General features: G+C 38.3%; 1 protein-coding gene across 2 annotated transcripts in view; it reads left to right on the forward strand.

Moving 5' to 3' along the window:
* The window catches only part of BEND5 (BEN domain containing 5), a 995,828-nt gene that overhangs the window by 333,123 nt on the left and 637,919 nt on the right, over positions 1-24,786 (forward strand). The window lies entirely within an intron of this gene.

Here is a 24,786-nt window from a genome sequence, read left to right on the forward strand (position 1 = left end):
TTTCTCAACCCCATTAAGGATTGTTCTGTGAATTATAGTATAGTATGGAAAACAGGAGGTTGACTCAAAACCTTATGGAAAAGAAAACTGCAGAAGGATTTGAACTGAGTAAGAGAGGTGATTTTGTACAACTCTTCTGGGAAGTTGCTTGAAACTTATGCGATAACAAGGGAGGGTGAGTTTTGCATCCTTTGAAACCCACTGGTATTGCATTTAATTCTTTACCACAAAACTTTTGATAAGCACATAAATTCATGTGGTCAACTATAATGCATAAAACAGGCCACACCAATCAAAATGTAATAGAAATATATATAGAAATGTAGCAACAAAAACAATTTATTTTCAGACAGATAATTTTAATACATGCACACTTTTAGCTGTATCATGGGGGGAGTGGAACATCTGGAAGCAGAGGTGGCCCTAGGTAATTTTCAACGGTAAGCAAACAGTATTTTGGCGCCCCCTCCCCCCAACCAATCACTGATATATATTTTCTGTTCGTCGTGGGAGTTCTGTGTGCCATATTTGGTCCAATTCCATCATTGGTGGAGTTCAGAATGCTCTTTGATTGTAGGTGGACTATACATCCCAGTAACTACAACTCGCATATGTCAAGGTCTATTTTCCTCCAAGAGCGCCTCAAGAGCGCCCCTGGGCAAAATCAACTATACTGCAAATGCTTACTTTGCATAATGGTTGAGCTGCCCCTGTCTGGAAGATTACTTAAATCCACCATTTTGCCTGTTGACAAAATGGTGTAGCTTTTTATTCTGTTTTTCTGTAGCTTGAACCTTTTGAACAGAATGCAAGGTTCTGGCCATCTGTATTTATTTACACACACACAATATGATCAGTTCTCTGCATGTCCTCAATTGCTTACATATAGAGCCAAACCAGTCTTTAATGAACAGCATTTCCTGTGTTCAAATGAATCGGGTCCTAACAACAAAAATCTGAATGTTGTTCAGGTAAATAGGACATCAGTGCACACCAGAAATCAATTCGTTATGAACTTGTGCCTTTCTCCCATACTTACCCTATTTTCTAAAATATGTCTTTTTATATTATTGTATATAGGATAGGGATTTCTTTCCTCTCCCCCCTTCCCTCACCCATTTTTGCTTTTTTAATTCTCATTGTTTGGGACAATTGAATGGCAATGAAAAATAGTTTGTTGTCTCATATCTAGAGGTGACACTTCCACATGATACTTGAGAATATAACAAAAAGGGTTTCCTTGAACAGTGTGTAAAGTTAATTGACAGCATCTGGCATTTGGAAAATTTGGTAACAATTTTTGCCCCTTGAGTATGGTAGTTGGTATTTGGTATTGTAACTAATAGATGATACTTCAAGAGATAGAATCATAGAGTTGGAAGAGATATCGTGGGCCATCCAGTCCAACCTCCTGCCAAGAAGCATGAAAATCACATTCAACTCAAAGATCTTAGACTAAGTTGCTCTAGGGGCCCTTTTTGGGCCAAGAGGTGACTCATGCATTTATAGTTAGTTAGTAAGTAAATAAATAAATACAATTTTGAATGGCATCTCCCAAATGAAAAGTCTTTTACCGCATGTTTTCTCAGAAGAACTGTGATTACTTGAAATATCTTAACACAACATTGTTTTTTGTTTAAAATCCTAAGTCTATAGTTGGGGTTGGTTTTTTAAATATCTTATCAACTGAAAAATATAAACCCCAAATTTAAATAGGTAAGCAAAACTATACTGCTGTATTATTTATTTATTTACTATACTTATATACGGTATATTTATATACCGTCCTTTTCAATCTGCAGGTGACTCAGGGCAGTAGACCTGGTTTTATGTGAGGGGTTTATTCTGCAGTCCTTCACATAATATGATTTTCACATTAAATCTGGAAATCTTTTTCTGGGGACAGATTTCATGAATTGTGTCTTCCTCTGAGTTGGCACACTGCTGAAAGCTCAAAATACTGTATAGTCAAAATAATCCAACTACCATTCACCTGCTGTCCCACAGAAGATCAACTTCTAAAGGGAAAACTTACAACTTGGGGCACAAGATTCCTGGCTGAGCTCTCCTAGGTGCCAACTCTGGTGGCAAGTCAAGTTGCCCACATCTGGGATCCTACTGCTTCTCTTGGCAGAGGAAGTTAACAGACTCCTTCCTCTGCCGAGAGAAGCACTCCTGGGATTCCATTTCATCCCCCGTCTACAAAGGAGATGGTTTTCTTCCTCTGCTGAGAGAAACATGTTACTTTGTTAACAAAATTCCAAACAGTCTCAGTCATACTCAGCCAAGGTTAAAAAGAACACAATCTTTAAACAAAAAATATTGTTATTCTACTTCTGATGCAGACAGAATCTGGGTCTTGGAGGTTCATAGCAAGATGGAAGTCTGGACTCCCTGGACCCAGAATCAGCTAAGCTCCTTGAGGCAGTCTCAGCCTCTTTGAATCATTTTCTTTCTCTTTCTCTCTGTGCCTTGCAGATTTCAAGGTTTTATAACCTCTCACTTGAAAGCAACTCAAAGTTTCCACACTTCTCCCCAAGCTGGTCATCCCCATTGGACAACTGTCCTCGTGGCCTATGTTGCTCCTCCCTGATGCTGACTTCAATAAATATAACTTTATGTATTTTACTGATGTACATATTTTATAAGCATTTTCTCCACTGGCAAAGGTGTGTGTGTGGTTGTGCATATTTTTGATTGTATACATAGTAAAATATTTGCATTTTTTTTAAAAAAATCGTGGTTTTGTTTTTCTGAAATATACAGCCAAGCTTGCAAATATGGAAATTCCCCAGGCACATTTTGGCTTGTAGTGAGTCTTAGGTAAAGGTAAAGTTTTCCCCCGTCCAGTCATGTCCGACTCTGGGGGTTGGTGCTCATCCATTTCTAAGCTGAAGAGCCAGCGTTGTCCATAACTACCTCTAAGGTCATGTGGCTGGCATGAATCTTAGGAGGTACAAAATGGATATTCTTCTTCTCCATCACACAATTTTCTGCTTCTTTCCTCTTTTCCTGTAGAAAGACGTAAATGATACTTCCTCAGCATTTAATGTAAAGGAAAGTAACACATTTGCACAGATGGAATCCACTAACTTGGTGTTACTCAGAAGAGATTGCACTTCATAACTTTATGAAGTAAATGGGTTGAATTGTACTGTCTGTAACTTTTTGAGAATCCAAGGCTTCTGTAAACTGCAAACTTATACAAGTCTACTCAAAAGGCCACACTGAATTCAGTGGGTCCCACTGTCAAGCGAGTATAATACAATTGCAAATTAATGTTAAAGGTAAAGGTTTTCCCCTGACATTAAGTCCAGTCATGTCTGATTCTGGGGGTTGGTGCTCATCTCCATTTCTAAGCCAAAGAGCCGGCATTGTCCGTAGACACCTCCAAGGTCATGGGGCCGGCATGACTGCATGGAGCGCCGTTACCTTCTTCCCTATTGATCTACTCACTTTTGCATTTTTTTCGAGCTGCTACATTGGCAGAAGCTGGGGCTAACAGCAGGAGCTCACACCGCTCCTCAGATTCGAACCTGCGACCTTTCTGTAAGCAAGTTCAGCGGCTCAGAGGTTTAACCCACTGTGCCACCAGGGGCTCCTAATGTTACAAATGACAATATCAACCTGTTCATAATATCAACTGGATGAGTGTGGTGAAAGTAATATAAAATGATGCGGTGTGTGCTTTCCTCTCTTCATGCTTTGGGAAGAGAGCCAAATTTTCTTAAGTGTGAAACAGTGAAGAGCTTCAATATCCATATCATATAAATGATATTATGAAAAGTATTCCACAGCCCCATATTTAGGGAGCTGGCATTTTTAAGAAGTCCTTAATTTCATTGCAATGCATCTGAAACCCAGTGTTATAAATACTAACACGGGAGTTCAGGAAATCCATCCGTTCCATAATATTTTTCTGTTCCCTTCTGGATTGGATAGGGCTGATCTCAGCAGTGTCAGTAATTATTATTCTGATGACTTGCCCCTGAAAGGCACTCGCTTGTACCTGTGGGGACAGCAAATCCATTTGCCTGGCGCCAGGGAGTCGGAGGCACAGGCTGGCGCCACGGAAGAGAAGGAAAAAATGATTAATATGTCTTATAGATTCACTGCCTCTTCACTTGTCCTAGACCTGCCAGTAATTCCACTCCCCTGTGGTTCCACCTTGATCACAGATAATGGAGGCAGATTGAAAGTTTGAAGACAGAAGCCTCTCTCTTTTCCTGAACTGACATTACTCACCCAGGCTAAATGAGCTGTACAGCCACCTGCACCTGCCTATGGGAAGGCATCTTAGCACGCTTCACAGTAATGCTACAATAAAGCAGCAACTGCACTCTAATTAAACAGTGTGGGCTTCTCCCCCTCTTTAAAACTACACAGTAGGCTGCTATTAGCAAAGCTATGATATTGCAGCAGAGGAAAGTAACCGAGCCGTATGTGTGTGCGTGTGTTTACCATTCTAATTTATAAAATATGCTTTCCTCTTCCTCTGGCACTGATCTTTCTCAAGGTTATTTTCAAACCATCCATGCAGGTCTTACATATTTATAGAGACATGTGCTGAATAGGAATAAAACAATAGCTATCGGAAGAGTATACTTTTAGGTATGGCCTTTTAAGGATAAGACTTCTTTTTCTTTTGAATTTGACTGAAGTAGATTTCAGTCAGTACATTAAATGAAAGAAATTATCTTTGCTAAATGATTCTCAATAGCAATTCTGAAATCTAAATCAAGAGCATCCCTTATCCAGAATTCTAAAATCCAAATTATTCCACAGTGATACAGTGACACTTTTGATTTCTTGGAGGTTTGGGATTTTATTGCACAAAGCCACTACTCTGTGGCAGTCATACAACCACTAATAGTGGCAACATATTGGAATGAGCACCCTCATTATTGCATGTCTCTGCATTCATGCAACTGCACTGATTTGTTGGTCTGTGGTTCTGCTTCCATACAACCTCGTAACTCTGCCTTCTCACACTTCCACTGCTCTGTAATTTTTTAAAAGTAATTTTAAAGCAATTTAGCAATACCAGTTAACATTGTTTTACAAAATCCAAATAAAACTTTGGATCACAAAATTACTGCTTGTGGATTTGAGAGAGATCCATGATCCTGATCACTTCAATGCTGGCATGACAGCACAAAAGCCCATTGCACCAGGTAGGTGATGGAGAGTGGTGCAATAGCAGGAAATGAGTTTATGATGGGGAGGAGGCAACAAGCAATGGGATGCTGTCATGAGATGAGGACTATCGCCAACAGTCCTGCTTTAATGCTGGTTTGCCTCCTTCATGTGATGAAATCCTTGGAAATTAAGTATATCTTGCGATTGGTAGTTGGGTTCTCACTTCTCCATAACTAGAAGCTGAGAGAAAAAAAAAATTTGGTTGTTTTTCGGACTGTATGGCCATGTTCCAGAAGCATTCTCTCCTGACGTTTCACCTGCATATATGGCAGGCATATTGTTGAGGGGTGATTAGCTGTCCCTGTTTGTTTCTTGTCTGGAGTTCCCCATGAAAATGAACAAAATCTGGCTACCAGTATTAAAAATACTCTAAAATCATAACAGTAAATAAGGAACAACACTCAAAAACAGGGGAACTCCAGACAAGAAACAATCAGACCATTAATTCCATCATTGGTGGAGTTCAGAATGCTCTTTGATTGTAGGTGAACTATACATCCCAGTAACTACAACCCACATATGTCAAGGTCTATTTCCCCCCAAGAGCGCCTCAAGAGCGCCCCTGGGCAAAATCAACTATACTGCAAATGCTTACTTTGCGTAATGGGTTGAGCCGCCCCTGCTTACAACAACCCAGTGATTCTGGCCATGAAAGCCTTCGACAATACAAAATATATTGGGTATTAAAACTACTTCAGCCACATATAAACTATTGTCCTTATCCTGAATATACAATCTCTCTCTCTCAAAGCAGAATAGCTAAAACAGTAAAAAAACACAACTTTCACACTCTTTTTGTCCATGTGTTTAGAGAAGGGGAACATATGGCCCGTTTCCCCCTACGCATTAGGAGATGAATATTAACACTGAAAATGTAAGCTGTTTCAAGTCATAGCCTTTTATAATACAACACTTTTTCATTTAGATTCCTTGCTAGTACTCTCTCTCTCTCTCTGTGTGTGTGTATGAGTGAAATTTGGTTGTAACATTCTAGTGTGGTGACATTTATAGGAAGAGAATCTATTAAAGTTTTTATAATGAATAGCATGCAGCAGTGAAACATATACATTTCTCCCATTTTGCCTTCCTCTGGGAGACCACAGCAACATTTTGGCAAGTTGGAGTAAACAGCTTTTTCTTGGCATGCAGTAAATTAAACTGAGTAATTAAAATCAATAGCAAAATACTAGCTAGGCAGAAAGGTCATCTAGTACAACAGAGAACTGTTGGATGGCATATTGCTGAAAAATCAAAATAAAATAGGCAACTTTTCATTTTTCCCCCTCTTTCATGTCTTAAGTCACTCTTATACCTCACCTGAGAAAGGAGGGCATCATAGAATTTTCTTTTTAAACCATATACATAGACACATACATACACATCATCACGAAAGCCAAAACATTTGTTACTTTTTATAAGGAAGTGCTTTCTGTTGTTTTATTAAATCTACTCCAAATTTCAAACATCTTTCTGGCTTCCACATTCTGACAGAAAACAGTGCTTGGTATTTTTAACTACAGTATGATTATTGTACCCACAGGATCAATACCCATGGTTTCACTTCTCTGCATTCTCTATATATGTGTTCTAGGAATTTTGAAGTCCTCCACGTGATTCTGTGGTTTTATGGTATGCTTCCAGACAATTTTGTGGTATGGTATAGATCCAGGACCTCCTCACATGTACCACTTGAATTGCCTAGGATCACTCCAGATCTCGACAATGGCAGCAATGCCTGCCCAGGGGGCATGGGGACCTATTGCCCCATGGCCCGCACCATCCCATCCTATCCCCTCACAATTGAGAAAGTGTCAGGCAACTGCCTTGAAGAGTAGGTTTCTGTTGGGGTTCAGCCTGATCCTGATCTGTGTGAACAGGATTCTCTGATAGTTTTTCAAACTGAGCAAGCTCTCCCTAACTCTGACAGTGTGGAATCTGTTGTTGATGCAGAGGTCAGTGGGAATGAAAACGAAACCCAACAGTTAGAAGAGAATGTTTTGGAAGTTAGCCGTGATATCTCCCCACCTGGGCTTGATAATGAGGTCCGAAGAGAACAGATAGTCAGAGATAGATTTGTTTCCCAGTCTGTACGAAGATCACAGCGCCTTCAGCAGAAAGAGGCCCAAACAGAAAAGTCAAGGGGTGTTTCTAAGAATAGCTTCTTTGGTTTAAGAGCATCCCTGCCGGGTGCTTCTTTAGGTCAAGCAACGTTCAGGACTGTGGCTGGTCTTGGCAGAATTCCTGTGTTCCATGGCCAGTAATCCCAGAGGCTTCTAGTTTCCAAGTTCATGGTTAGTAAAAGGCTAACGGACTCCTGGTTATTGTTTTGTGGCTTTTGAAGTTTTGCTCAAGTTCAGAGATCCTATTGACTACTGTGTTTTTCTGTGGCTTTTTTACTCTGCATTTACCTTTCTTTTGTAACCAATTTTTCATCAATAAACAAGGATTGCTTTTCCTACAGTCCAGAGTGGTGGATTTAATCTTATGGTCTTGTTTCTTGAACTGGGATGCAACAGTTTCAATGGAAAGATGGAATGCCTCCCGTCTTTCACTGCTGGCTATTTTTCCGCAGTGACTTTTTTTTTAGCAGTTTCGCCAAGGAGCCACCCAGAAGTACTTCTCCTGAGTACTGCTAAAGAAAACCTTCCACCGCTGAAAAATAGCTTGTGTGAAGAGGTCCCCTTCACAAGAGTCATGTGAAGAACCTAGGAATGCCTCTCTAGAAATTTGTAACTGTGGTGACTGACAGATGAAGTCATGCATTTCAGTTTCTATTAGCCATGGTTTTCTGTTTCCACTATAGGTTCAGAAATAAACCCCAGCTTTCAATACAGAGGTTGTACCGTATTATTTTGTAGTTGAAACTCTTTTAAAATGAAACTGTTTCAGAAATGACCTATTCAGAAGATGTACTGGAGAGGGTATATGTTCCTTTTGTTAGATTCTCACAGATTCCTACAGATCAGATACACACACAGAAGTACCATCAGGGTTCCCCTGCTTCCAGTGGTTCACACACATTTGTTCAAATGATGGTCTGAGGAAACATGTACATTTGGAACTGCACAAGAGAAAATTATTCCAATGGAATGGGAAGAAATTTTGTTGGATTTGATAGTCTTGATTTAAGTAGCAGCTTTGCACTTTGCACTGAACATTCTTATATTAGCAAGGGTTATAATGCATTTCTGCTAAATACAGCATTTACATCAATTTTAAAATTTAAATGGCTAAAATCCACATTTTTAAAAAAACAGGTAGAAGCAGTTAATAATACATGCATTATGAAAAATATGTAAATTAGTGCACACATAATGAGAGGGGGGTTGGCATAAAATTTCACCAGCTAACATGGAACAAGTTTGAGAAGAACATGCAAGTGGAATATTTAAAAAGTCAATAAAGTTGAGGCCACATCTATGCTGCCATATGCTGTTTGAAATGGCAAGATATTGTCAGTGTAGACTCTTTTTTTCTTTTACAATTTTTATTGAAATGTATCATTAATAATTTTGTTGTTTCCATATAATGTAGTTCATTGTGTAAAATATAATGTAATAGATTAACATTTTGAACATGTAATCCCAATGTTTTCTTCCAGTTTTTCTTGAATATGGAAGGGTCTTTTATCTGAAGAAATGTCCACTTCCGCTATTTTAGCTACTTTTACTTCCCTTGATGTTTTTTTCTCGTTTTCACATCCAACATACACAATTCTTGCTGCAGTTGTCATCAGAATTACTGAAAGTCTGTCATGTGTCTTCAAAAGTGGCCTATCTATTACGAGTAGTAAGAATTTCTCTGGATGCATGGCTGGTTTTTTTCTATAGTTTTATGGATCTCAATCCGAAAAAGTTTCCTTCTTGCAAGACCACCACACATGAAAAAAATGATCACATTGCTTGTTTCCATTTCCAATGGGTATTTTTCAATTTTGGCTACATGTTGGCTTTTTTCTACAGGTGTCATGTAACATTTATTGATAAAATATTTTGTAAACATTTTTCAACTGTGAGTAATTTCAGAATACTTTTATTTTTACTTTCCAGAGGCATTCCCACTTGTCTAGATTAATCATACGGTCAATATTTTTGGCTGATTTTAGCATACATTCTTTGATATATTCCTCTTCCGTGTATAGTTTTAGCACCAGGGTATAGATTTTGGATAGTTGTTTATTTCTTACTTGAAATATTTTTCAGAAATCAGTCTTTTCCTTTTCAAATCCTATGTGTACGTCCTTTTGATATTGATGGAATATTTGTGTAAATTCAAACCAGTTCAGGTTGTAGCCTTGTTGTATAAGGCTACAGTTGTGTTTAGTTGTAGAAATTCTGAAATATATATATTTACATATCTTTAAGATTTCCTCTTCCTTGACTAAATTTGAATCCCAATCAACCATAGTAACCACTGAATGATTGCAAGTTCTACACTTTCAGTCTCAAAGGAAGGGAAAGGCAACCCTCCTTTGAACATATTTTATCAAGAAAACCCCATGATTATCACCTTATTGTCACCATAAGTCAGAAGTAACTCCCTCCTTACCTTCAGGAAAAAGCTAAAGACATGGATGTGGGACTAAGCTTTTGGTCAGTACCAGTGCAATAAGAGAATTCAAAGTGCTACTATTACAATTGGAATGGGCTCGGATTATGGCATCAGACAGCATGATTTTAAATAAGTGGTTTTAATGCTTGCTATGTTTTAGCGATGATTACTAACAAGAGGCCTGTACGGGGAGAGATCCACTCCCATGTTGTGGCAACTCCACTGGCTGCCAATCTGCTTTTAGGCTAAATGCAAAGTACTGCTCATTACCTTTAAAGCCCTAAACTGCTTGGGTCCAGGCTACTTGACCAAACTAATCTCCTCTAACAAACCAGCTTGGGCACTGTGGTCAGCGGAGGAGGCCCTGCTCTCGGTCCCACCACTATCTCAAGGCTGCTGGGAACGAGAGAGAGGGCCTTCCCTGTGGTCAACCCCACCTTTGAAACTCCCTCCCTAAAGAAATAAAGCTGCCCTCCCTCCTCTGCTTCAAAAAGCAAGTGAAAACCTACTTATGCTCACTAGCATATGGCGAGGAGGAGGATTAGGTAACAAGAGATTACTATTAGGCCCTGGTTGAGGACTATTTTGTATTTGAACTCTCTTAGTCCACACCAGCCCAATGACCATCATTTAACTACACAACCAACCCACACTGTTTTGTGAACTCTAGTTGGCTGTTGTCAAGTAATGTGGATGTTTGTTTAGATCTTATGTTATTATATAATTGTGTTTGACTACATGTAGTTTAATTTATTGGCGTTAGGTTTAATTTACTGATGTTAAGCTTTAATTCAATGTTAGATTTTAATGTTTTTTTCATATGCGGGGTTTCTCTGGAATTTTATTTATTTATTTATTTATTTATAATTCAAACTTATATTCTGCCACTCCCCTGGGGCTCGGAACAGCTTACAAGAACAGGCTAAAATCTAACACAATTTAAAAACATTTTAAAACAATTTAAAAACAATTTAAAACAACAATGTCAGAGATCAAAGGCCTGTCGAAACAGATATGTCTTACATGCCCTGCAGAAAGCTGATCGATCCCACAAGGCACGGACTTCAGGTGGCAGAGTATTCCAGAGTGATGGTGCCACTGCTGTAAAGGCTCTGCGTCTGGTTGCTGTTAGACGCAAGGTCTTGACACTGGGAATTTCCAATAGATCTTGGTCCTCAGAATGGAGGGATCTCTGGGGATGGTAGGGGGTGAGGCGGTCCCTCAGGTACATCAGCCCCAGACCATGCAAGGCCTTAAAGGTGAGTACAATCACTTTGAAAGTGATCCGGTACTCAATTGGTAGCCAATGCAGCTGTAGTAAGATTGGTGTTATGTGGCATCTCATCAGAATTTCCGCAAGAAGCCGAGCAGCTGCATTTTGTACCAACTTGAGCTTCCGGATCACCGACAGAGGAAGGCCAATGTAGAGGGCATTACAGTAGTCCAGTCTTGAGATGACCGTAGCCTGGATCACTGTAACTAGGTCGTCCCTGGACAGATAGGGGGCCAGCTGTCTAGCCTGCCGCAGATGAAAAAAGGCGGTTCTGCTAACGGCGGAGACCTGAGCCTCCATCGTCAGCAGAGGGTCCAAAAGGACTCCCAGACTCTTTACCAATGCTGGCGGGCGTAGCATCTTGCCATCCAGGGTAGGCAGCTGGATATCCACACTGTCAGTATTTGTTTTACAAAGGCATTCAATGTTTGCCATTGTTATGTTGGAATCCTCCCTTAGCCCCCTCAGGGAGATAGGGCGGAATACAAATAAAGTTGTTTATTATTTTATTGACACAAAAACACAGTATGTCACAGCAAACGTATCACAAAATCACAAGTCGAACACTTCCCGAGCATCTAGGACTGTGTGATGTATTTTCGAATGATGCGCACAGATCCAAGAGCTGTGCTGGCAAAAGTGTAACTACCAGAAGGTCCAACCAAGTCAGAGAGGTCTCATCTGAGGAGTGGAACTAAGAACACCTAACCCATTAGCACTATGGAGAAACAAACCAAAACAAAGTCTATACTGACTCGATCGATGCCCAGGATAAAAAGGACCACGGTAGATGCTGCTGATTCTGGACATCCATCGACAAGTGGGCTACAGAATCAAAATACAAGTTGTTGTTGATTATTATTATTATTATTATTATTATTATTATTACTATATTGTGATGCATATATTTTATTTTATTTGATGTATGTTTATGTTGGCATTGAATTGCTGGCTATATATGTAAGCTGCTCCGAGTCCCCTAAGGGGTGAGAAGGGCAGGGTATAAATACGATAAATAAATACATAATAAATAAATAACTCAAAGTTACTCAACAGCAACAACAACAACAAAAACCACAACAAAACAACAACAATTCACTGCACTATTGCCAGGGGATCCACCAGCCACCATAGGTGAAATTGATACACATTCCTCTTCTGCCACTTTTCTGACTAGTCACAGCTGCAAAGGTGGTACTGTTCCAAAGCCATCCGAGTAATGAGGAATGTTTGTTTTATGGATTGTTTTAAGATCAATTTTCTATTAAAATGGGGTCACCCAACATGGGAAGCATTATGAAACTGTGTAATCATCATTTAAATTCTGTCTTACTAGTTAAGTGACAAATGTTTCAAGAAAATCCTGTCACAATATAAGATTGAAAGGGAAGTTTTATATACACAGTGTAGCTTACAACAGCAACAAATATGGAATCTTGTATGTTGTTGGAATCTTTCACACTGAAATGTTGCAGCCCACGGTTTAGATGTTTGTTGTGTTTAACTTGATAGCTGCATGAATTATACATCAGGTACTTTCTCAGACATTTTATGTTAAGAGTATTGACAAATGGCCTTTCATTCTTGCTGAAACTCATAGCAGTTTTGTAACATTTTAAAGACAATTTGCTTCTAAGTCTTTATTCCTTATGTTGCGTTTTGTGACTGCATCTGCCTTTGTGTTTGATTAAACATGAACAATCTAGGATTTTTCCCATAATCCCACAAATGATATGTAAATAATCACTGTATTATTCGTGCAATCACTATATGGAAATCATTCAGAAGACTACATATGGTCTTAAATATTCATTTAAAGTAAGAATGTGAACATTTGTAAAACACAAGGCTGGCATTTCAGATCAGCGCCAATATTTTAGATCACTGCTTTTTAAACTGTAGGCTGCGACCCCAAATGGGGCCTTTTAGTGCAATGTTGGGGTCAAAAAAATTGGCAAGAAGGCTTCTGAATGCCACACATTTATATGAATCTGTTAACAACAACGTGCAGCCTGTTTAGCAAGCCTTGGAAATGCTGATTTGCTATCAATCAGTGTTTGGTTTTTATACATTTTTATATATCTATATACATGGAGGCATGTAAAAAATATTGGACTGAAAGGAGTGGGAAAAATCAAGAAGTCATGTTCTAGATCTGCTATTTAGCAACATAGCTGCTTTAGTTACATAATGAAATAGCGTCTCCTGGCCTAATACCTTCATCCTGATTTACTGGACAGCAGTTGCTGTGAGCAATAGGTATCTGTTCTTCCGTTGAGCAGGATGCAGTATACTGCCTTTCACCCCTGCCTTTCAGCAGTCTGAATCAAATCAGCTGCACATTCATCCCAGTGAATTAACTACGACAAACTAGCCGTTACTTAATTGATATTAAAACCCATTTTCTAAACTAAAACCCAGCAACTCTATCTTTATCTATCAATGGGTTTAAATTCCTCTAGAAAGCTGGAGATAACCCACATGTAGTGAGGTAGTTAAGTATCCTCCCTTGTTCACCACCATTTCAAATAAACATTCAATAATGTATACAATGTTTTTAGTAGAATCAGAGATCTTTTCAGACAAGTCTAGTGGTCTTCAAGGTATCATTGTACTACAACTCCCAACAGTCCTAGGTAGTATAACCAATAGTGAGGAATGCTGAGAGCTGCAGTTCAGCACCACCTGGATTCACTGTGCTGTCAGCAGGGGAATGAGCTAGACACTGCTTTGCTTGTACATATTCAGTGCCTACAAAACTAAACCTGAAGCATACCACCTTGATTGGAAACTTGCTTACTATTATGAAACATGCTCTGATTTGGCAGCACACATTCAATAATTAGGCAAGTGCAAAGTTAAAGAAGACAGCCCTACTAGCATTTTGCTAACAATGACAAAACCTGGAATGAAGATGTTGTGAAAAGAACTGGGAAAATTAACAAGATGAAAATTCACAAAGCAGCAACTTTGTTTCGTGATTCCCAAGGCAATACAGTTTTAATCTTGAATTTTAAACTCGTGTCCTGTGTTTGCTATATTTTAATCTTTGTTTTGTGTATTTTAATATATATATTTGCAAAAAGACATTTTTACATGTGCATTTTATATAATGTAGTATGTATTATGATTATGTGTTTGAGCTATGTTGTACCCCCCCCCCTCGAGCCATGAGGGGGCGAGTGAGAAATAATAATAATAATAATAATAATAATAATAATAATAATAATAATAATGGCCTGATTCTTGCAGCCCAGGCGCAAGCCATCAGAACCAATGCGATTAAAGCCAGGATTGAAAAATCAGTGGATGACCCAAAATGCAGACTGTGCAAGGAAGCTAATGAAACCCTGTATCATATCCTCAGCTGTTGCAAGTAAATTACACAGATGAACTACAAACAAAGACACAACTCTGTGGCTCAGATGATTCACTGGAACTTATGTCACAAGTACCACCTGCCAGCAGTAAATAACCGGTGGGATCATAAACCCGCAAAGGTCATGGAAAATGAACATGCAAAAATACTGTGGGACTTTCGAATCCAGACTGACAAAAGTTTTGGAACACAATATACCAGACATCACGATTGTGGATTGTGGAAAAGAAAAAAGTCTGGATTATTGATGTCACCATACCAGGTGACAGTCGCATTGAGGAAAAACAACAATCAAGACCTCAAAATCAAACTGCAAAGGCTCTGGGGCATAAATCTGTGATCATCATTCGAAAATACATCACACAGTCCTAGACGCTTGGGGAGTGTTTGATTTGTGATTTTGTGGTATGAAATCCAGCATATAGATCTTGTTTGCTGTGACATACTGTGCTTTTGTGTCAATAATAATAATAATAACAACAACAGCTCAGTATTTCTTCATACTGGTAGTTTCTCCTTGCGGAGCTCTGCTGCCAGCCATGGTCTGAGAAACCCTCAGTGCGGGAGAAGGAAGGGAAAGACATGACCAGGCAAATCACCTGGCCTATAGCAATTGCTCTGAAGAAGCAAGGTTCAACAGCAAACAATTTAAAAAGCCTTTTCAAGACAGTTTTCTCACCTTGACATTCCTCCCCTCAGGCTTCCTGAGCCTTGGAATAGAAGGCCCAGCAATCTTGAACCCTATTACTAAGGGAAGAAAAGCAGAAGGCAGGATAGAGTTTGAGGATGCATGTAGGAAGTTCTTTTAACCCTTGTGTTCCTTCTCTGAACTGTCAGTAGCTAATTGTCACAATGGTCATATTTTATTTCAGTATCAATATATGTCAAAGCCAGTTGCTTGGGAACACTGGTTGTCCTTATGGGCATGAGCATGTGCATTGCAACTGTGGGGAAAGCATATTGAATTATATAGGTCTAATCCAGCATATTTATTCTTTTTTTTTAACCTACCAAATCTCTTATTTTAAAAGATACAAAAGAAATTTGAATAAAGATATAGCCTCTGTGACTGTATCTACACTTCCATTTAATCCAGTCCAATGCAGATAATCTATATTCTAAAACTGGAATTTATGGCAGTATAGATCTCGCCTGTCATGTCTGTTCTGGGCCTTACTTCATGTCTTTTTCACCTTCAACCCTTTAAATCAATTTTCGGTTCAATACTTCCTTCTGTGGAAGGTTTGGACTACTTTGTCTTTGGAGTATTTCTCCCTCCGTATGAGGCTGAGGAAAAGAGACCAGTTCCAATCTCTTTAGTACACAGCCAATTGACTACTGGGTCATCTTTAATAACCTCTTAGCTTCAATTACCCAATTAGACATTTCCTCTCTTTCTCCAGTTTTGTTTTCCATCTGTTTGCCTATTCCCATTCCCCCACTTTCTGCAAAAAAAAACCCCCATTTTTAAAATCCATATGAACTTCATTTAGTATACTCTCAGATGACATATTTGGCACACAAGACTAACTTTGAAACCTCCCAAGGATGCAAAAACCACAGCAGTAATTTGGTGATGTCTGAATTTCAGATGCTGATTTCACACACATCTGCACCAAATATTATTAACATGGTAGGGATTGTCGTCACACTAAATTTTAAAAGTATAATATCAAACTATCTGCCTTTCAATGAAATGTGTAAACAAACTATCAATAGAAAATCCTCAAGGTTTTTTTATTTCAATGAGCATACATGAAAAGTAAATAATTAGAAGTAATAAATAGGAATAGAATGCAACAAGAAATCTGTTTTTAAAAAATAAAATGAATGAGTGAATTATTTTTAAATGAAAAATAAATACTGACATGAGGGGAAACCCTTCTGCTGGCATCTCCAGTGGTTGCTGATGTTTTGTAGTCTCAACCAGGGTAGTCACAAAGCGATGAGATTTATGGAAGAGTTGACTCTCCATTTAACAATGTATTTAATAAGTCTACTACTCTAATTAGGATTACCAAAAGGATTCAAACCCTAGCTCTCTTTTCTTGACACTGAATCTGGCCAATTCTATATATATATATAAATGCTCTGTGCATAATGAGTACCTTTAAAACAAAAGAACCAATGAACGAAATCACACCAAATTTGGCAACAAAATGTCTCACAGCACAAGGAGTGACCATCACTCAAAAAATTATGATTTTGTCATTTGTAGTTGCTGGGATTTATAGTTCACCTACAATCAAAGAGCATTCTGAACTCCATCAATGATAGATCTGGACCAAACTTGGCACAAGCACTCAATACACCCAAATATGAACACTGGTGGAGTTTGGGGGAAATAGACCTTGACATTTGGGAGTTGTAGTCACTGGGATTCACAGTTCTCCTACAACCAAAGAGCATTCTGAACCACACGAACGACAGAATCGGGGCAAACTTTCCACACAGAACCCCCATGACCAACAGAAAATACTCAAGGCCATCAGTCCAACTCCCTTCACCAGGGCAAGAAAACGTAATCAAAGCCCTCCTGACAAAGAGCCATCCAGCCATAGATATAGATAGATATGATCCGCACACACACAGATATAGTGTCATAGATTTGAAAGGGACTCCTGAAGAAGGACAATTATATGTTGCATGTTCCAAAGTAGTCAAACCAGACACTTTCCACATCAACACTGACAAAGAAACAGCAAGAAATACTGTTTACCCACAAGCATAAAGAAATTACATATATTAAGAACCAACACTTTCTCATTACTTTATTTTCCAGATCAACAGACTGGGCCACAGCAACGCGTGGCAGGGGACAGCTAGTCTTCTATATAAGAATAGAATGTATACTTGAATTTCAGAAGACACAGAAAAGTTTCTCAAGTTTTTTTACCCAAATCCCTAAGTACTGACACTTAGGATAGTATTGACCACAAAAAAATGAGTTCCTAACTACAGTCACCAGGGTAGTGTTGATCCAAGAAGAATCTATTATTTTTTTTGAATATTTTTATTGAGCAAAATTATAGATTACAATAAAACAAACATAATGTGGGAATATACACAAGGGAAAATGAGAAGTAGGGAAGGAAGGGATCAGTAAGGATCAAAGAAAAGAGAGAGAAGGAATGGGGGGGGGGGCAAAAGAATGATTGATTTCTCATGTTGCACTCTGTTATTTCTGACTGTCTAAGAATCTATTATTGATTATTTAAAGCATTTATATTCTGCCCTTCTCACCTCAAAGGGGACTCAGGGCGGAACACAACATATATATGGCAAACATTCAATGCCAGAACATAAAAAAACTATAAACATACACAGACTTTAAAATCAGTTATATCCACTTTAAAATCAATTGTTAAAACCATTTCAAAACAGCCATACTGGATCCGGTCAGCAGGGTAGGGTTTCCTATTATTATCTTATTGCACTGGTCCCATAGCTAAGTTTTACCATCTTTTTGAAGGTCAGGAGGGAGGGGGCTGATCTAATTTCACCAGGGAGGGAGTTCCATAGCTGATGGGCAATCACTAAGAAGTGCTCTCATTGCAGTATTTGAAGCTTCTGAACAGTCTTCAAAGATAACCCCACTTAGAGCACATTGCAGTAGTCTATCCTGGATGTATTGAGAGCATAAATTGCTGAGGCCAAGTCTGACTTCCCAACTGGTGCACAAGTTTAATTGTGCGAAAGCCCTCCAGCCACTATACATCCAAATGCTTCATTGGTTGTTTACGATATATACTGAAGTATATTAACTTAGCCTGGAAAATGGGAAAATTAGTCAGGAATAGCTGGAACTCTTTTTTAAGAAAGAAAAAGAATATAGCAGGTGCTACTAAAAAATGAATGTCACATCTGGGGAGTGTGACATTACATTGGATCTCTCAATTTTTCAGTGAAATGTTTTAGTAGGTAATTCTGCTTGTGCAACACAACACCAAAGTAGGAATTAGAACGAAAAATGGCTTTTCAGTGAACAGCGTCACAACAGCAAGAAGCTGCATGAATATTACCAATGCATCAAGCTCTACAGGCTCACATTTCACTCTAGCATGTAAAACAATCTTTCGCTCCATCAGATTCTCTTTCTTATAGCAATAAAACATTGTGTGTGGATAGAGGGATGCAATTACTTGCCATTTTCTAAACTTACTCTCGCCTCTCAATTTGGATACTCCCATTAGAATTTTATTTAAATAAGAACTGTTGTGTATTGTACTGCCATACTCCCCCGCTCTCTTGTCTCCCAGTATTGCAGTCAAGTCCTACTTCTGGTGCAATTATAACAATTCTCTGTAACTAACTTGATCAAAAATGGACCTTAATTACAAGGAATATTTACTTGTTAAAATAGTATTTGTTAATTTTAAAACTTTGGTTTATATGTTGAGCCTCAGATGGCAAATACTGAGAAGCTGGTGTGTTCATGCACCTTTTCTATGTATTACCAGATGGCAATGGAAGAAAAAAAATATATGCATAAAATATTATTAGCTCTATTCGGGCATTTAGAATAGTATTAAAATATACATGCAAAGAAGGGACCATGTTCTCAGGTGGAGAGCATTTGCTATGGATTGAGGTTCTCCACACAATCATAAAACACTCATTTCTCATGTGGAGAGGGATACGTATGTTCCCCTCATCACATATTTACCTTAATCCTATTCCAAATACCTAAATACAGCTGTGTCATTATGTTTCTAATGGGAAATAGAAAAATGTAGTGATAGGAATTCCCTGACCTATAGTAAAAATATACTTTACATTGGGGAAGATGGAAGAGGTAATAATGATGAGTGGCATGAGCTCCACTGATTCTTTTTGGACATATGGCTGATAGGTCTAGTTAGTTTAAGGAAAGGCTACTTTGGTAGTCCAGAGTAAAAGCAACTCTGCTGCTATTTGTGCCTACAATTTTAAGTAAGAGCAATTCAGGGAAGACTTGGCAGAAAAGGTGAGGACAAGTCTCAGGGCTCTCTAACTGCCAAGGGGGATCTATTAATAAGTCTCTCAGAAGCACAGTGGCTAGTATCCAACCCTATGGCAACTGGCTAGCAACCATAATTAATAAATTGGCAACAATGAACAATGTTGCTCTTTGGAGATGGAATCAAAATTGGTGGAAGTGTGCCATTGCTGGCCTCCACAAATGTGTAGCAGAGTGTTCAACTTTTCCACCAGGCAAAAACTTCCTGCCCATGTAAGCAGCAGCTAGCAGAAGGCATTTCTGTGGTTAGGGTGTGGTAATGGTTTTGATGGCTTTCAAGCTATTGCTCCCAAATCCCCAGGAACCCACTTATCAGGCCTCAGAGTCATACTATCCTTTAGCATGATCCCAGTTGATGCAGGTCAGAAGGCTTTGGGCTGGAGCACTAAATCCATCATTTTATTGAGCCTCATGCCGCCTCACATGCCATTTTTGAAAGAGTCTGAGCTCCATAGGGTGTCTTTATTTTTTAAAGATAGCATGAATAGTGAACTGACAAATGGAATGTCTTCAGATTACTATTTTGAATGGTGTGATTTTAATAATTGGTTTTAGATTGTGATGTTTTAATGTTTTGTTTTAAACGTAAATATTTATTTTATTATATGTTATTTCTGGCATTGAATTGTTGCCAAGATTGTAAGGTTGCCCTTTGGGGTAGAGAAAGGCAGGATATAAATGATGTAAATAAATAAATAAAAAAATCTGCTTTATTTTATGACTAGCTTAGATACCAGAGGTTGCCCAGGTTAGTGATTCTTGTCAGGGGTTTTATACAGTCATAAAACTCCTGTTCTTATGGAAGGTCTGCATGTATTAACTCAAATGACCTTTTAGTTGTTTTGTAACTTTTTCTTGCCATTGGAAATGCTTTTAACTTTGACCTAGAACAGACTGTATGGACTAAAAACTTTTGACATTGCTTCAAATTTAAGTCTGTTACTTTTGCCAATCTTTGTATATAAGGAGAATCTTCCTTACCCCATAAAACACCTCCATGTAACAACCCATGCTGAATAGTTCGTAACCTTCAGTCTTTCAAAAGGTAAAATACTACTCACAGAGAGAGACATTGCCGCTCAGCTGCTCTTCACCATTTCACAACTCCCAAGTATACTAGTCTTTAGAGTCCTTGCACTAGTTACCCTGGTTACACTAGCTGCACTGGGTATACTGGGCCCATGAGTGACGTCAGGGGTTCTATGCAGTCATAAAACTCCTGTTCTTGTGGAAGTGACTTTGTTCATTCCAGTTAAGGAACCAGATATCCAAAAGTACAGTTGTAGTGGTCTTCTACCCAAACAACAACAGACACCGAGACTTTTGTTCTTTCCTAAATAAGCAGGAAGACTTCACAATTCTCTCTGGATGTGAGTGGATTGCAACTTGCATCATCCTCTTTCATTGCCCCCCATACCCTTGCAGTATTTACATTTGGTCATGAAGGTATGTGTGCCAAGTTTGGTCCAGATCCAGTGTCAGTGGGGTTCAGGTTCGATTGCATTCTTTAAAGTTCCCCTGATAGTTGTCCAGCCAAGTTTTACACATCTCTCCTCTTTAATTTTTAGAGATGCCTCTGCTAGAACTGCTGGTTCAAGGTTACTTTGTAAATCCCTCCTCTGTTGTATTTAATACTATCTAGGCAAACAGGACATACATTTTGTAGTTGAAATTTATTTAGGAAATCTGGTTCATTCAAGAAACTACTGCTCTCAAGTATTGAAGTTGTTCCAAATGACATTTCCTTAGGGACCCTCAAATTCTGTGACAAATTTCTCCCTCAACTTGAGTGACTTCGGTTATTGATTTTGAAAATAGCTACGCCTAAAATATAACATTTTTTCTGTCAATATCTTGCTTAAATTAGTGGAATGGAAATATTGTAGGCATGCAAAGAATCTGGATACTTTATTGGTAAATAGCTTGTCCAAAGAATAGACAACTTCAGAGTTAGTCAGCAGGGCACATTGCAAACATCTGCTTCCCAGAAATATCTTTCCATCACAAATATACTTCTTTATTTTAGCTGTCACATACAATGTGACATATAGAAGAAAAAGGTGAGACAATTATGCAGATCTGTGATGAGATACACACACATGCACACACATTCAGATTGACTCAGAAATGCAGTTAAATTTCCCATTCTGAATCTGTTCCTACCAGGCTTGACACATTAGTATTCCACTGGCAGCTGCCTATAGGTAGTAATATTGTTTTGCCTGTAACCGGAGGGAACAATCAAACTAAGCCATTCTCCAACTATAAACCAGGCAAAGTAATTGGGTTTAATTTTAATTTTTGTAATAGCTTTAAATTAATAGAAGCAGCTGCTGCCACAGTGTGTGGGTGTCCTTTTCTATCAGGCATAGGAGAAAAGGGTAGAAAGTAAACAATGTCCATTTAGGACGCAAAGGTTAATATATGTATTTTTCTTATCAAAACTTCAGTTGGCCCTCTCTAGAGCCCTGCCTCTTTTATTTCTCTGACTCTTCCCTTTTCTCCTTTTTTCATTCTCAGATAAAATCTAAATTTGATTAATTTCTGTGTAAAGATGCCTTGTTGGTGTTGAAACAACTGACTCTTCTTTTCCATTGGATCAGAGAACAGATTAATCTGACAAAGTTTTAGAATAGATTAACAGTCCCATAACAACAAGAATTTTGGGGTTCCCCCCAATAGTTGAGATTTATACCCCTGAAATTAGGATAGTTCTTCTGCTATGGTAGTGAAATTGCAAGACAAGAAACTCATCAAACAAGAAACCCTAAACTTAACTGTGACTGATTCTGTCCAGTGATGTCAGTCTAACACTGGTGGAATTGATTCCGTTACCTCTAAGGACACCCTCATTGTTCCCCAGATTAGGGGATCTCTGGAGTAGGTTTAAGGGGGTTCAATAAAGTAAACCAATGAGGAAAGCAACAAAAGTAAAGACTCCTGCAGTACCATGAACTTGAAGAACTCATATCTCTTGAAATTCCACGGAGTCCATTGTCTGAGTAAAACTACAAGTTAGTTGTTTTGTTAGAAAGTTTGGTAAATCAAGTGTTAGATTTCAGACAATTAACAACAAGGCAAGAATTTAAAAAAATTAACAAAAGAGAGACATACACACAACTCTTTAGATAAGAGTTAAATGAAATGTAAAAGAAACAGTAAGTACTAGCTTGCCCTCCCCCACACTTTTGCCAGTTTAGAAGCCAGTTGGGCAATACACTAATTGAGCAAGACAACAATTAAATAACAATTATTTTTTTAAAATCTTTGAGCTAGAAAACATTTATCTACAACAGTATAATCTGCATGATTGGACAACTAATGAGAGTGATCTGATCTCATATCAAAATAAGTTGAACAGTAGAGCCAGAACTTGGGAAAGTTTCTTTTGTTGTTGTTTTTACATCATTCATAGAATTCCCCATTCAGTACAATGGGTGACTTCAGTATTTGGGGAATGGTCATCCAATAGGAACGGCAAAAAAGGAACTTGCCCAAGTAACTTTTCAAATCCCTGGCATATATTATTTCAAAATTCTATTAGCATAGCCTGCTTTATGAAAGCATGTGATATTTGTTCTGGAATCAATGTGCTTCTCCATACCAGTTGCTGGCAAATCTAGACATCTGGCTAGCCTATGTGGGAAAATAATAGATAGGTCGTTGGAATGATATGGCAAGTTTTTGAAATATTTGTTTCTCCATGGTCTTGAAAATATTTATGGTTAAATAACCATCAGGATATTCAGTTACCTTTAAATAAATAAATCAAAGAACAATAAGCAAGAGTCGACCTCTTCATCTATTGGGGTCCAAGAACCAGAGAATAAGAAAAGACACATACTTTTAATTTCATTTTAGTTAATTCTGTCTCTCACAGACTTTATTGTATTTTGTCAGGAAGATTTTAGTTTTTCTTTGCATTCTCCTTAACTGATTCTAATTGAGAACATGCTATTTTTATAATAGAAAAATTGTTCCTCTTTTTCGTATTAAGCAATGAAAGCCAAAACTGAGCTTCTGCAGTTGCCTGGTTTCTCGGAACTATTACAGTAGGATGCATTACTATTGTTGTGTCTGTAAATTATATTTTCTTCCCCATCATTACCTGATGGTAGCTGACTTCTACAAACATTAGATGGAACCTGTTTACTATAATGCTTAATTGAATAAGCTAGTGTCTGGAGGATGATAGCATGTTTTTGCCAAATAGGATTGGAGAATTATTGTATTTGATTACAAGACTCGCGTGGAGTCTGTCCAGATAAGGGTAGAAAGTCTGTACCCACAGCCAGCCTTCCTAGGGAATAGATCTTTTCTCTCAAGACTGGTAAGTAATTGCATTAAAATTTGGTGGAAGTGCTAAGATATTATACAGACCAAGGCTGTCTCATTTGAATTAACCTTTGCAAACTATATCCATTGGCTGCTTTGGTTTTTCCTATTATTTCCAGAGTATTCACCTGCCTACCCTATTGCCTCCTTATTATATCTGGAGGCATGCTCTGATTTTCTTTACATTTTAGAAAGATCATTTTTTTCATTAATATTTAATATTATTTATTATAAATATGAAAACCAAATAAGCAAAATCTGGACTAGTTTGGGCCCTGCCTATCTTTGTGACTGTATCCCCCCTATAACTCCTGCATGAGCATTAAGATCTGCCGGGGAGGCCCTCCTTGCAGTCCTGCCGCTATCTCAAACACAGTTCGTGGGGATGAGGGAGAGGGCCCTTCCAGTGGTGCCCCCCTGCCTTTTGAACGCCCTCCCCAGGGAGATTAGGCAGGCCCCCACACTGTCCTCCTTTCGGAAGAAATTGAAGACTTGGATGTTTGGACAAGCCATTGAGAATGGGTAACCCCAATGGTCCACTATTAATGATAGCACTGCACTTTTGTCCCATTCCCTAGTTCATGACCTACAACTTGCACTATCCCATTCCCCTGGTTATGGTTGACCATGTTTTATGACAGTTATCACCATAGGTTATTGGACACTATTTTAAATTTAAATAATTGTTTTATAAGCTTGTGGTTTTATCTTTTATTGTATTGCGTTGTTCCAGGCACATTGTGCCATATGTAAGCTGCCCGAGTCCCTTTGGGGAGATGGAGGCCGGGTACAAAAATAAAATTGTTGTTATTATTATTATTATTATTATTATTATTATTATTGAATGTGGGAGATACTGTTTTTAAAAAGTGAATGGAATTTTCAAAAAACTATAGCTATAGACATAAAAGTTGTTGGATTTGCTCCTTGCAATCAATGAGAATATGACTTCTTTCACAGAAGACAGAACTTTCATTTTCCATATACTGTATGTAAAGTACTATGGTGATTTTGTTTGACTTTTTCTTCTGTCATCACTGTGTTTGGATA

Source organism: Anolis sagrei, chromosome 4 (genome assembly GCF_037176765.1).
Source record: "Anolis sagrei isolate rAnoSag1 chromosome 4, rAnoSag1.mat, whole genome shotgun sequence".
In the NCBI taxonomy this organism is placed as follows: Eukaryota; Metazoa; Chordata; class Lepidosauria; order Squamata; family Dactyloidae; genus Anolis; species Anolis sagrei.